Source organism: Cucurbita maxima, unplaced genomic scaffold (assembly GCF_002738345.1).
Source record: "Cucurbita maxima cultivar Rimu unplaced genomic scaffold, Cmax_1.0 Cma_Scf00008, whole genome shotgun sequence".
Taxonomy (NCBI): Eukaryota; Viridiplantae; Streptophyta; class Magnoliopsida; order Cucurbitales; family Cucurbitaceae; genus Cucurbita; species Cucurbita maxima.
Window position 1 is genome coordinate 4,575,422 of NW_019272024.1, and position 10,627 is coordinate 4,586,048.

Here is a 10,627-nt window from a genome sequence, read left to right on the forward strand (position 1 = left end):
AAAAAAAAAAAAAAAAAAAAAAAAAAAAAAAAAAAAAAAATCGCTAACAAATGTGTTTTAAAAACTAAGGGAAAACCTGAAAGGAGAAGCCAAAAGAGGACAATATGTGCTAGTAGTAGGCTTGAGCTGTTACACACATTCACTACCTTGCTACATGGTGCATGTCTAATCCTCGTTCTTAGTCTACCCTACAATATTGTTCCAAATTTCATATTAGTTTTTGTTCTTTTCTAATTTCTTTTTATTTTCATACCTTCTTTTAGGTTACTCGAATAAACTTGTTTCTTCACCAAGTTTATATAGTTTTAAACAATTTTTTGGATCAAAATTATTTTCATTCTATTCATCAAGTGTAGAGAGAAATAAGTGCAACTAAATTACTCTTGAAACTGGAAAACTCACCATTTTTGAGTCTCATCGAAATTCACTCTTTCATCCATGGAATTTATGTGAAATCCTCTAAAAGAACATATTAAAATTTCTAAACTTAATTCCAAGTAAATCTCTTACATCGGCACAAAAATCAAAAATAAAAACTTGAAACTCTTACCTCTCCCTCTTCCTTGATTGTGATTCTTTTATTTTTATTTTTATTTTTTGTTTTGAGAAATTTTCTAAGTATTTTACCTTTCTATCTCATCTTGAAATTCGATCTCGGAGGCTCCCAAGAAAATATCGAAAATTTGAGCATATAAGAAGAATTGAGAAATTAATTCTCGTCGGAGCTGGGATCGTACAACTATCCTTTGAAAGTATACGATATAGATACAATGCATTTAGCTTCATCATAAGAGTTAATATTGATTTAGAGACCTATAAATAAGCTACTTATTGAGTACTTTTTAAATAGAACCTGAACCACGAGAACGAGGTGAGTGTGTTCTAAAGTTGCGAGGCTATAGAGGACCCATTAGACTTAATTTATATTTTGACTCCTTGTATTTTAGATATACATTTCTTTTTCCTTTCAACCGTGTTTCGAAGAACCTTACTCTTAAATAGTTTTTTTAAAAAAATTACTAAGAGTTTTTTTTTTTTTTTCCTTTTTTTATTCAATAAGTAATGATCCATGAGTCCAATTCTAAAAAACTTGAATTTAATCATGTCTATAGTTTAATTTGAAATTTGTAGGCGTTGCATGAGCCTATACTATACCGATGAAGAAAGTCTTTCATATCCTCTTCTTTATGTCTATTGAGTTATTCTAATTATTTTACTTTAGGTAAAATTATTTTCTTTTCATTTATTAATGAATAATGTAGGTTGAAAGATATGTTTTAAGTCTCAAATTAATAAATTAGCTTTAAATATATGTAATAATATATTGACTTTCACACGTGTGGAAGTATCATATTAAGAAATAAAATTTAAAAAATTTAACCATTTTCTCAGTAGTATAATTAATCTCTATCTATTTCTAATCTCTTCTTTTTACCACTCTAAAATAACCATTTTCTCCCTAAGACTTTTTTATTTAATTGGGTAAGTTAGTCGTTTCAACTCACTCTCTCAAATCCCAACAATGAAGAGCCCAAACACTCCTAAAGTCAAACGTCCTGTTGCAAAATATCATCCAAGCATATGGAAGGACCACTTCCTTTCACTAACATCTGATGCATCGGTAAATTAATCTTTAGTGTTCATGAATTATACCATAATCATAATTATTTCAAAATTTGTTTATTTTTTTGGACTTCCTTTTCAATTTTAGAATATAGATGTTGAGATGGAGGAACAAGCTAAAGAGTTGAAAGTAGGAGTGAAAAAGATGCTAATGATTTCTAATAGAAATCTTTTTGGGAAGTTACGTTTGGTTGATTCAATACAACGGTTAGGCGTATATTATCATTTCGAAAATGAGATTGATCAAGTCTTAGAAAAAATATATACAAACTATAGAGACTTCACAAGTATTGATGGTGACGAGGATCTTCACACTGTCTCTCTTCTATTTCGATTGCATAGACAACAAGGTTATAAAATTCCATGTGGTAAGTTTATTCATATATAACTCTTAAACTATCATTTTATAAACATTTGGAACACGTGAGATAAATAAACAAATTTTGAAATAATTATGATACATCGGGACTTTTAAAGCTATTATAGTTAAACAAAGTTGTTTGAGAAGCAAATTCTAAAGAACTAATGGTTGTTTGTGTGCACGTGAATTTGGAATAGACATATTCACAAATTTATAAAAAGTAATGGAAAGTTCAAAGAATCGCTAGCAGAGGATGCCAGAGGAATTTTAAGTATATATGAAGCGGCGAACGGTGCATGTAGAAGATGTCCTTGAGGAAGCTCTTGATTTTAGTGTCAAGCATCTAAAAAATATTATAGCCAACACAAACTCCAAATTTGGTGCTGAAATTGTACCGTGCCTTGAAATAGCCACCAAGAAAAGACCTTCCAAGATTAAAAGCAAGAGAGTACATATCAATGTATCAAGAAAATCCTTCCCATTCTCAAACTTTGCTTGCTTTTCAAAACTGGATTTTAACATATTACAAAAATTTCATCAAAAGGAGCGGAAAGAACTCACAAGGTGCAATTTCATATATTTTTTTCTCTAATAATTTTATTTAGCTTTTCCAACTTCATATTCGTTAAACTATTGATATAATTAAATTTTAAATAACCTAACCTATCATATTAATTGAGTTTAATAATAATTTAAAATGATATTAAAAAATGACTTAGAACTAAATTATTGTCCCTTCTTCTCCGATTAATGTTTGGACTTTCATAAATTTGTGTGAGAAGGTTAAAATATTGATTTAATATTTTTGGGTTCATTGGTAATATTTTATTTTAAATTATAGGCTCTTTCTCTTCTATAAATTATATTTCCTTCTTATTTACGTATTTTATATTTTTATAGGTGGTGGAAAGATTTGAACGTCCAAACAAATTTTCCTTATGCCAGAGATAAAATTGTTGAGTGTTACTTTTGGACATTGGGTGCATACTTTGAACCTCGGTTTAATGTTGGAAGGAAAATATTAACCAAAGTAATCGTCATTTCTTCCATTTTAGATGACACATATGATACCTATGGAACATTTGAAGAACTCAAAATCTTCCCTCAAACAATTCAAAGATATTTGACAAAGATCTTAGCCTTAAAAAGCTTGACTTACAACTAATAAATTTATTGTCTATCTTTAAAAATAAAATACAAATGTTTTTTTAATTTTTTTTTTCAATATTTCAAATTTGGATAGAGTTTTAATACTATTTTTAAGAAATAGATTCTAACAACTTTTTAGAAAGTATAGAAACAAAGACTCTTTTCATCTTTTTGAAATTTATAAATTTACATATATATGAGTAATCATATTCGTGGAGTACAAGAAACTTTTTATGAATAATGATGTTATTGAAGTTTCAGATGGGATAGACGCATGATTGATATACTCCCCGAGTACATGAAATTAGCAATGAAATAGGAAAGGATGAAAGTTCGCTCTACATTCATACCACGAAAGAAGAATTAAGCTTTCTTTGTCTCCCTCCTCTATCTTCTTACCTTCAGTTTTATACATATAAATAAGAGTTATCATTTTATAAAAAATCTAGCTGAATCCTACTTTGAAGAAGCTAAATGGTTAAACAAAAATTACAAACCAAAATTTAAAGAGTGGCTCTGGTTATTTGTGGGTTATAAGCATTTCACTCATTGGTATGGGTGACATAGTAACAAATGAGATAATTGAATGGTTTTCTAGAAGACCTAAAGTTATAAAAACCGCAACAATAATTGGCAGACTCATGGATGACCTCGTTTCCCACAAGGTATATATTGTTTACTATCCTTAGAGAGCAGCACAAACAAAGTTGAATTTTTTAAAGTAAACTGCATTTACTTGTTTTCTATTTCAGTTTGAGCAACAAAGGGAACATGTTGCTTCGGGGGTTCAATGTTACATGGAACAATATGGTTGTTTAGAGGAAGAAGCTTGCGTTGAACTTCATAAACAAGTGGTTGACGCATGGAAGGACATAAATGAAGCATGTCTTCATCCAATCGATGTTCCAATGCCTATTCTTATGCGAGTTGTGAACGTTTCTAGATTTATTGAAGTGCTTTATTTTGATAAGGATGGATATACAAATGCAAATGGGCGAACAAAGTTTCTTATCAAATCTCTTCTCGTTAACCCAATGTTGATGAAAATATTTTAGTTTAGAGTGACTCTTGATTTAAACCTAAAATAAGACATTTATCTTCGTCTGCAGCCTCTTTTGTCTCTTTTTGTTGTATTTTCTTCGTATTTTGTATCCTCACAAGCATTTCAATTTCGTCCAATAAAAGAAACTACTACAACAGTAATAATAAATCTAGAGCCTCTAATTTAGTAGTCAATTTTAGTTTCAATACCAAATTAGTGTCTACCCACAAACTATCCATGACTTAAAACCCTCCTCCTTATCAACTTTGACCCATTTTCCTAATTTTTTACTATTTTCTTTTATATTTTTTTGAGTTACTAAGATTTTTTTAAATATTGTTTTCGTGTGCCTCATCCTTAAATTTAGCCTCTAAAATTCTTAGTATTTTGGAAGTTAGATTTTAAAAGAAAATCTAATTTATTTAATACATCTTTAAAATTCGGGTGTTACAAGAAGAGATCAAGGGTCAAAAATACTTATAGACAAGTTTATCCTCAAGCTTTTGAATAAGTTTATGTTTGGTTTTTGAAAATTTCAAAATTCTCTCTTTAAGTAATGAAATATTTTTTATGAAAGAATGGAGGAGAACTAATGAGGTATGAATTAGCCTCACCGTTAGGTTGACTTTTCTAGCGGTTAAAATCCATAATGTAACCAAGGTTGACCTCAAAATTGGAGCTCTAAAAGTAAAATTCATCCCCCTCATGTTTATACCATTATGGAAAGAAAAGGAAGAATTTTGGTGAAGATTACAAAGAAAGACCTGAGTTGTAAGTCTCTAAATGGAGAAGTAAAAGAGGAAATGTATCCCAAGTTTCCAATAGGTGGGTGTTTCTCTCATGCACTCCATCAAATTGGATGAAACTAATTCATACACCTTCGTACACGTCCAGGCTTAAAGATTGATGAAGAAACAAACTCAATCACACCACGATATGAATATTGGAGCTTAAAATTTGAGGGCTGGCAATTCGAGTTTTCAAATAACAGAGGTAAGACAACAAATTTTTCTTCTGTTTTGAGAACGAACATGATGACATAGGTGATTCAATTGAAACCTGTCATGCCTCGATTTTAAGCTAAAGTAACACCTTTAATGGTTGTTCTTTCAAAAATTCTCACAATTCTAAAAATTAACACAATAAAGGAAATACCAAAGAAAATTTGTAGGATTTTGAGTTTGGAAAAGACATAAAACGTGCTACTGAACACGATCAAGTAAGTAAGTAGCCATTCTAATATTTTCTTAAAAAATATTTGTAGGAATGAATGGAAAAGGCCTAAAAAAAATTAAGTTTTATGAAAAGATTAACTTAAGAGCTACATTCCATACAATTACTCATAAACACCTAAGAGGACTTAAAATTAGGTAATCATGAAACTAACTCATTACATGATACTCATTGGGTATAAAATTTTATAATATGACCTAATGTCATTAATTTATGATTCTGAGGAATTTGAAGGTTATAGGAGTATGTTTAGGGCATAAACAAATTATAATAAAGTTAAAAACTGACCCAAATTGCCCATTTATGCCTAATTATATTATTGTATTGTTCTAATGAATTTTGAATGACACCCATGGTACCTATTTATGTTAGTACAAATGAATTATGAATGACCTTAAGATTATTTAGCATGACAATGACCTACATACTTCGAAATGAATTTTGAATGACACCCATGGTACCTATTTATGTTATTACAAATGAATTATGAATGACCTTAAGATTATTTAGCATGACAATGACCTACATACTTCGAAATAGGGCCTTATGAATAAAGTACAGTGTTGTATGTTTAGAAGGAAGAAAAAGAAAAAGGAAAAAAAAAAAAAAAAAAACTCAACCCAATGATCCATGTTTTGTCGAAGTAAGAACTCTTGAATCAAAGAAATTAACACCTCGTTATATAGAATTCGGATCAACCAAGAAATAAGGCTAGAATTAGATTACCTCTTAAGATCAAAGATCTAGAAGCAAGATTGAGAAACTTGTTCCAAATAGATTCACTCTACAATCGAACTTGATTAAAGCTTATTGAATAACTTAGATGCAATCTATCACAAGAATTGCTGATAATGCTCAAATTATAAGGGGGAAATTCGCAATGATAGCTCAATTTCATTCTTAAAAAAAATGGTTTGTTTTAAGTAGTAACTTATGGGTAGTTATAGTCTCCCCACAAAACAAACCGTTCAAATGCCCACTAAACTAAGTTAGTGACTATGATTTACTCCACCTTTTTGCCCACAAAAAAAAAAAAAAAAAAAAAAAAAAAAAAAAAAAAAAAAAAAAAAAAAAAANAAAATAATAAATAAAATTTTCTAACAAATTATCAATCAAGTGAAATTTATAGTAACTTCATCCACTACTTCAACCGTGCGAATATTCACTCTTGAAGTTTCAAATGGTCATTTCTCAATCGAATCAACTTGTAACACATGTAATAATGGTTGATCCAAGCCTATACAATGTTGTAGATGAAGAATAAATGCTTGTTGAATCTTCTTGGTCTTCGATCATGTAATAAGTGATTCTTATCATCTTCCCCCTCTTTAAAAGGATTCGTCCTTGAACCAGGAAAATAATTACCTACATAAAAAGAACTCAAGTCAGCAACATTCAAAGTAGAATGTACTGAAAATTCTCCCGAAAGTTCAATTTTACCGGCATTGTTATTAATTCTTTAATTTTGTCTTCCTTTGAGATGAGAATAGCTTCTTGCGAAAATATATCCAAACTCAGTCACCGGGTTGAAAAATAATTTTCTTCTGTCATCTGTTAATTCTTGAAACAACTTTGAAATTTTGTTTCTCAATCCTCTCCTTCACCTATTTGTGCAATGTTTTGATCAAATTTGTCTTAGTTCGGTTGCTTCACTCATAAAAATATTAGAAAGAATATGAAGCAAATCAAGAGGCCTAAGTGGATTAAATCCATAAAAAAACTTCAAACCGAGAACAATGAGTGGTAGTATTAATTGCTCTATTATATGCAAACTCTTCAAATGACAAACATTCTTTCATTTATAGAAATAATAGCCCTAAGCAACACTCCTAATATTCTATTCACCAACTCAATTTCTCCATCAGTCTGAGGATGATATGCAGTTGAAAACAACAATTTGGTATCCAATTTACCCGCAATACTTTTCAAAAGTGACCTAAAAATTTAACATTCCAATCGCTAAAAATAATTTGGGGATTCCATGTAATCTTACTACTTCCTAAAGAATAAGTAAGCAACATCTTTGCACCATCAGTCTTGGTACATGCAATAAAATGAGCTACTTTACTAAATTTGTCCACCACAACAAAAATAATATATTTACCCTTTTTAGTTTTAGTGTGCCGCAAACTAAAAATCCATAAATATATTAGTCCGAGGTTCTTTAGGTACATTTAAAGGAGTATATAATCCATTAACTTATGAATATCATACTTCATCTTCGACCAAAAGAAGTGCTCATGTAACATATCATAATTTTTATTAATCCCAAAGCGTCATATTAAGCCACCATCATTGTGCTTCTTTTACACGCAAATCTCTTAGAGAGCATTTAGGAATACAAACCTTATTTTTCTTAAATAGAAATTCAAGAAACACATAATAATCATCCATAACTTTTTTCGCAAGACAAGATGCATATAGTTCCAAAGTCTTCATCATCTCTATATAATTCATTAATATGCTCAAATCCAAGAATTTTTGCACTAAGAGAAATAAAGACATTATACCTTCTAGATAATGCATCAACTACCATATTATTCTTACTTTGCTTATATTTTGCTTATATTTGATGACCTAAGATATTTTGCACTCATAGAAGTAAAGAGATTATACATTCTAGATAATGCATTAGCTACCATATTATTTTTGCCTTGCTTATATTTGATGACATACAAAAATGTTTCAATAAACTCCAACTACTTTACATGCCTACGGTTCAGTTTGCTTTGACCCTTAAGATACTTCAAGCTTTCATGATCAGAGTGGATCACAAATTCTCTAGGCCATAAGTAGTGTTGCCAGACCTGCAATGTGTGAACTAAAGCAAACAATTCTTTATCGTAGACAAGATAGTTCAATGCTGCCCCATCTAGTTTTTTCACTAAAATACATTATCGATTTTCCATCTTGCATTAAAATAGCACCTATACCCAAACAACTTGCATCACACTCATTGATGCATTCTCTTGCGTTTCCCCCTATTTAAAAAGAACATTATTTTTTACTAAGTCATTCAATGGTGTAGCTATGGTCTAAAATCTTTTATAAATCTCCTACAGGAGCTAGCTAACCCATGAAAACTCCGAACTTCACTTACATTTTTTGGTGTTCGCCAATCCCTAATTGCTTTAACTTTCTCTTCATCTACCTCTACTCCATTTTTACCAACTATGAAGCTAAGAAAGTTAATTGTTTCCATGCAAAAACTACACTTATTAAAATTAACATAAAGTTACTCTTTTCTAAGTGTAATAAAAAATGACTTAACATGCTCTATATGCTCATGCAAAAGTCTTCGAATAAATTAAAATATCATCAAAATAACGTGTTTTCCCAAATATTCTTTCAAAATATGATTCATTAAGTGCATAAATGTACAAAAAGCATTAGTTAACCCAAAAGGCATAACAAGACATTCATGCAATCCAAACTTAGTTTTGAAAGCTGTTTTCTATTCATTTCCTACGTGCGTTCTAATTTGATGATATCCAGATTTCAAATCAATATTTGTAAATAGACATAAATCATGCAATTCATCAAGCATGTTATCTAGCCTAGAAATAGGATGACGATACTTTACAGTGATTTTGTTGATGACTCTACAATCCAGCACATGTGCCACGTTCCATCTCTCTTTGGCACCAATAATATTGGTACAGAACATGAACTCGAAATTTCTCGTATATAGCCCTTTTCCATGAGCTCCTCCACTTGCCTCTAAATTTCTTTAGAATTAGTTGGATTAGCTCTCTAGCCTGGTCTATTAGGAATGACAACCCCCGGAATGAAGTCTATTTCATGTTCAATACCTCTAATGGGAGATAGTCCTCGAATTCCTAAAAAAGAGATTAAAACATACTAGGCAATGACAAATTGTTATCATTAGAGACCAAACATCCGTCCTTGTACATGAGTACAAATATGGTTTGTTGTGAAAACATTGCTCTTCTAACCTCTCCAACTCTAGCTAAACCACTCACTTTCTTTCATTTTTTTCAATTTCATTCTTCTTTTCACTATTTTTTTTTCTCTCAATTCTTCTTCCTCGAACTCTTTCTTTTTTTTTCTCCAACTTTAATTGATCAGCAAATACATCTGCAGAACTCAAAGGTACAAGAGTGTTTTTTCTACTATCTTTTATAAAAAAAAATACCTATTCAAATAACCATCATACATGACTTTCCTATAAAATTTCCAAGGTTGGCCAAATAATATGTCTCCAGCAAGGAGTCCCTTTGACTAAACACCTTGTGTGAAATAGGTTGTCTCTTTGATCATCAACATCATTCTCGGTAACTTGAGTTTTAAGAAGTCTTCTCGTAAAAAGTGCCAAATGGCTCCCATCCTCCAATTCCTTCTCATTTTCCTGGACTTCTTCTTTAACTAGCTCATCTTGGTCACTTTCCTCACCATCTGTGACAAATTGTCCATTTTTTATGATCATGACTCTCTTGTTTAGACAATCACGACTAGTATGACCAATTCCTTGACATTTCTAACATTTAATGTCTCTATTTCTTTCTCGAACCTCATTGTATTCATCCATTTTTCTTTACTCTTGAAGGCCTCAACATTGTTCTTTTTTTCAAGCTCAAACTTGCCTCCTCTACCCTTGAAATCTATCTTTCAATATTTGCATTCTTTTTCCAAGTGTTGAAAATAGTAGACTTAGAAATAGCATACCTCTTAGAGTTCTCCTTCTCTCAAGCTAGTTGCCCTTCAATTTTGACAGCAAGGTGTAACAATTCTTGCATATCAAAGTATGCTTGTCTATCCATTTGATGAGAAAGTTGTCGGTTTAACCCACCAAGGAATCTAGCCATTGTATCCCCCTTGTCTTCATCAATGCATTCTCTATTCATAAGTGCCTCCATTTTTCGTAATATTTTTCATAACTTTTGGATCCCTATTGCAAAGTATATAGTTTTTGCTTGAGTATTCGAGAATAATGCTTAAGAATGTACCTTTTTCTCATTAATGTCTTCAATTCCTCCCATGTTTCAATTGGTTCTCATAATTTCTCCTCCACACTGATTTCAAAGATGTCTACCATATAATTACATAATCACAAAATCCTGCCACAACAAGTTTCAACTTTCTTTATTTACTGAATAATTGTTGCAATCAAAAACATGCTCAATTTTGCTCTTATATTGCAAATACTTCTCTGGGTCAGATTTCCGATAGAAAGTTGAAATTTTAAGCTTTACTCCCCG

General features: G+C 30.7%; 1 pseudogene; it reads left to right on the plus strand.

Annotated features, from left to right (window-relative positions):
• Window positions 1-1,522: 1,522 nt before the first annotated feature.
• On the plus strand, window positions 1,523-4,188 carry LOC111483229 (annotated as a pseudogene).
• The last annotated feature ends 6,439 nt before the right edge of the window (window positions 4,189-10,627 follow it).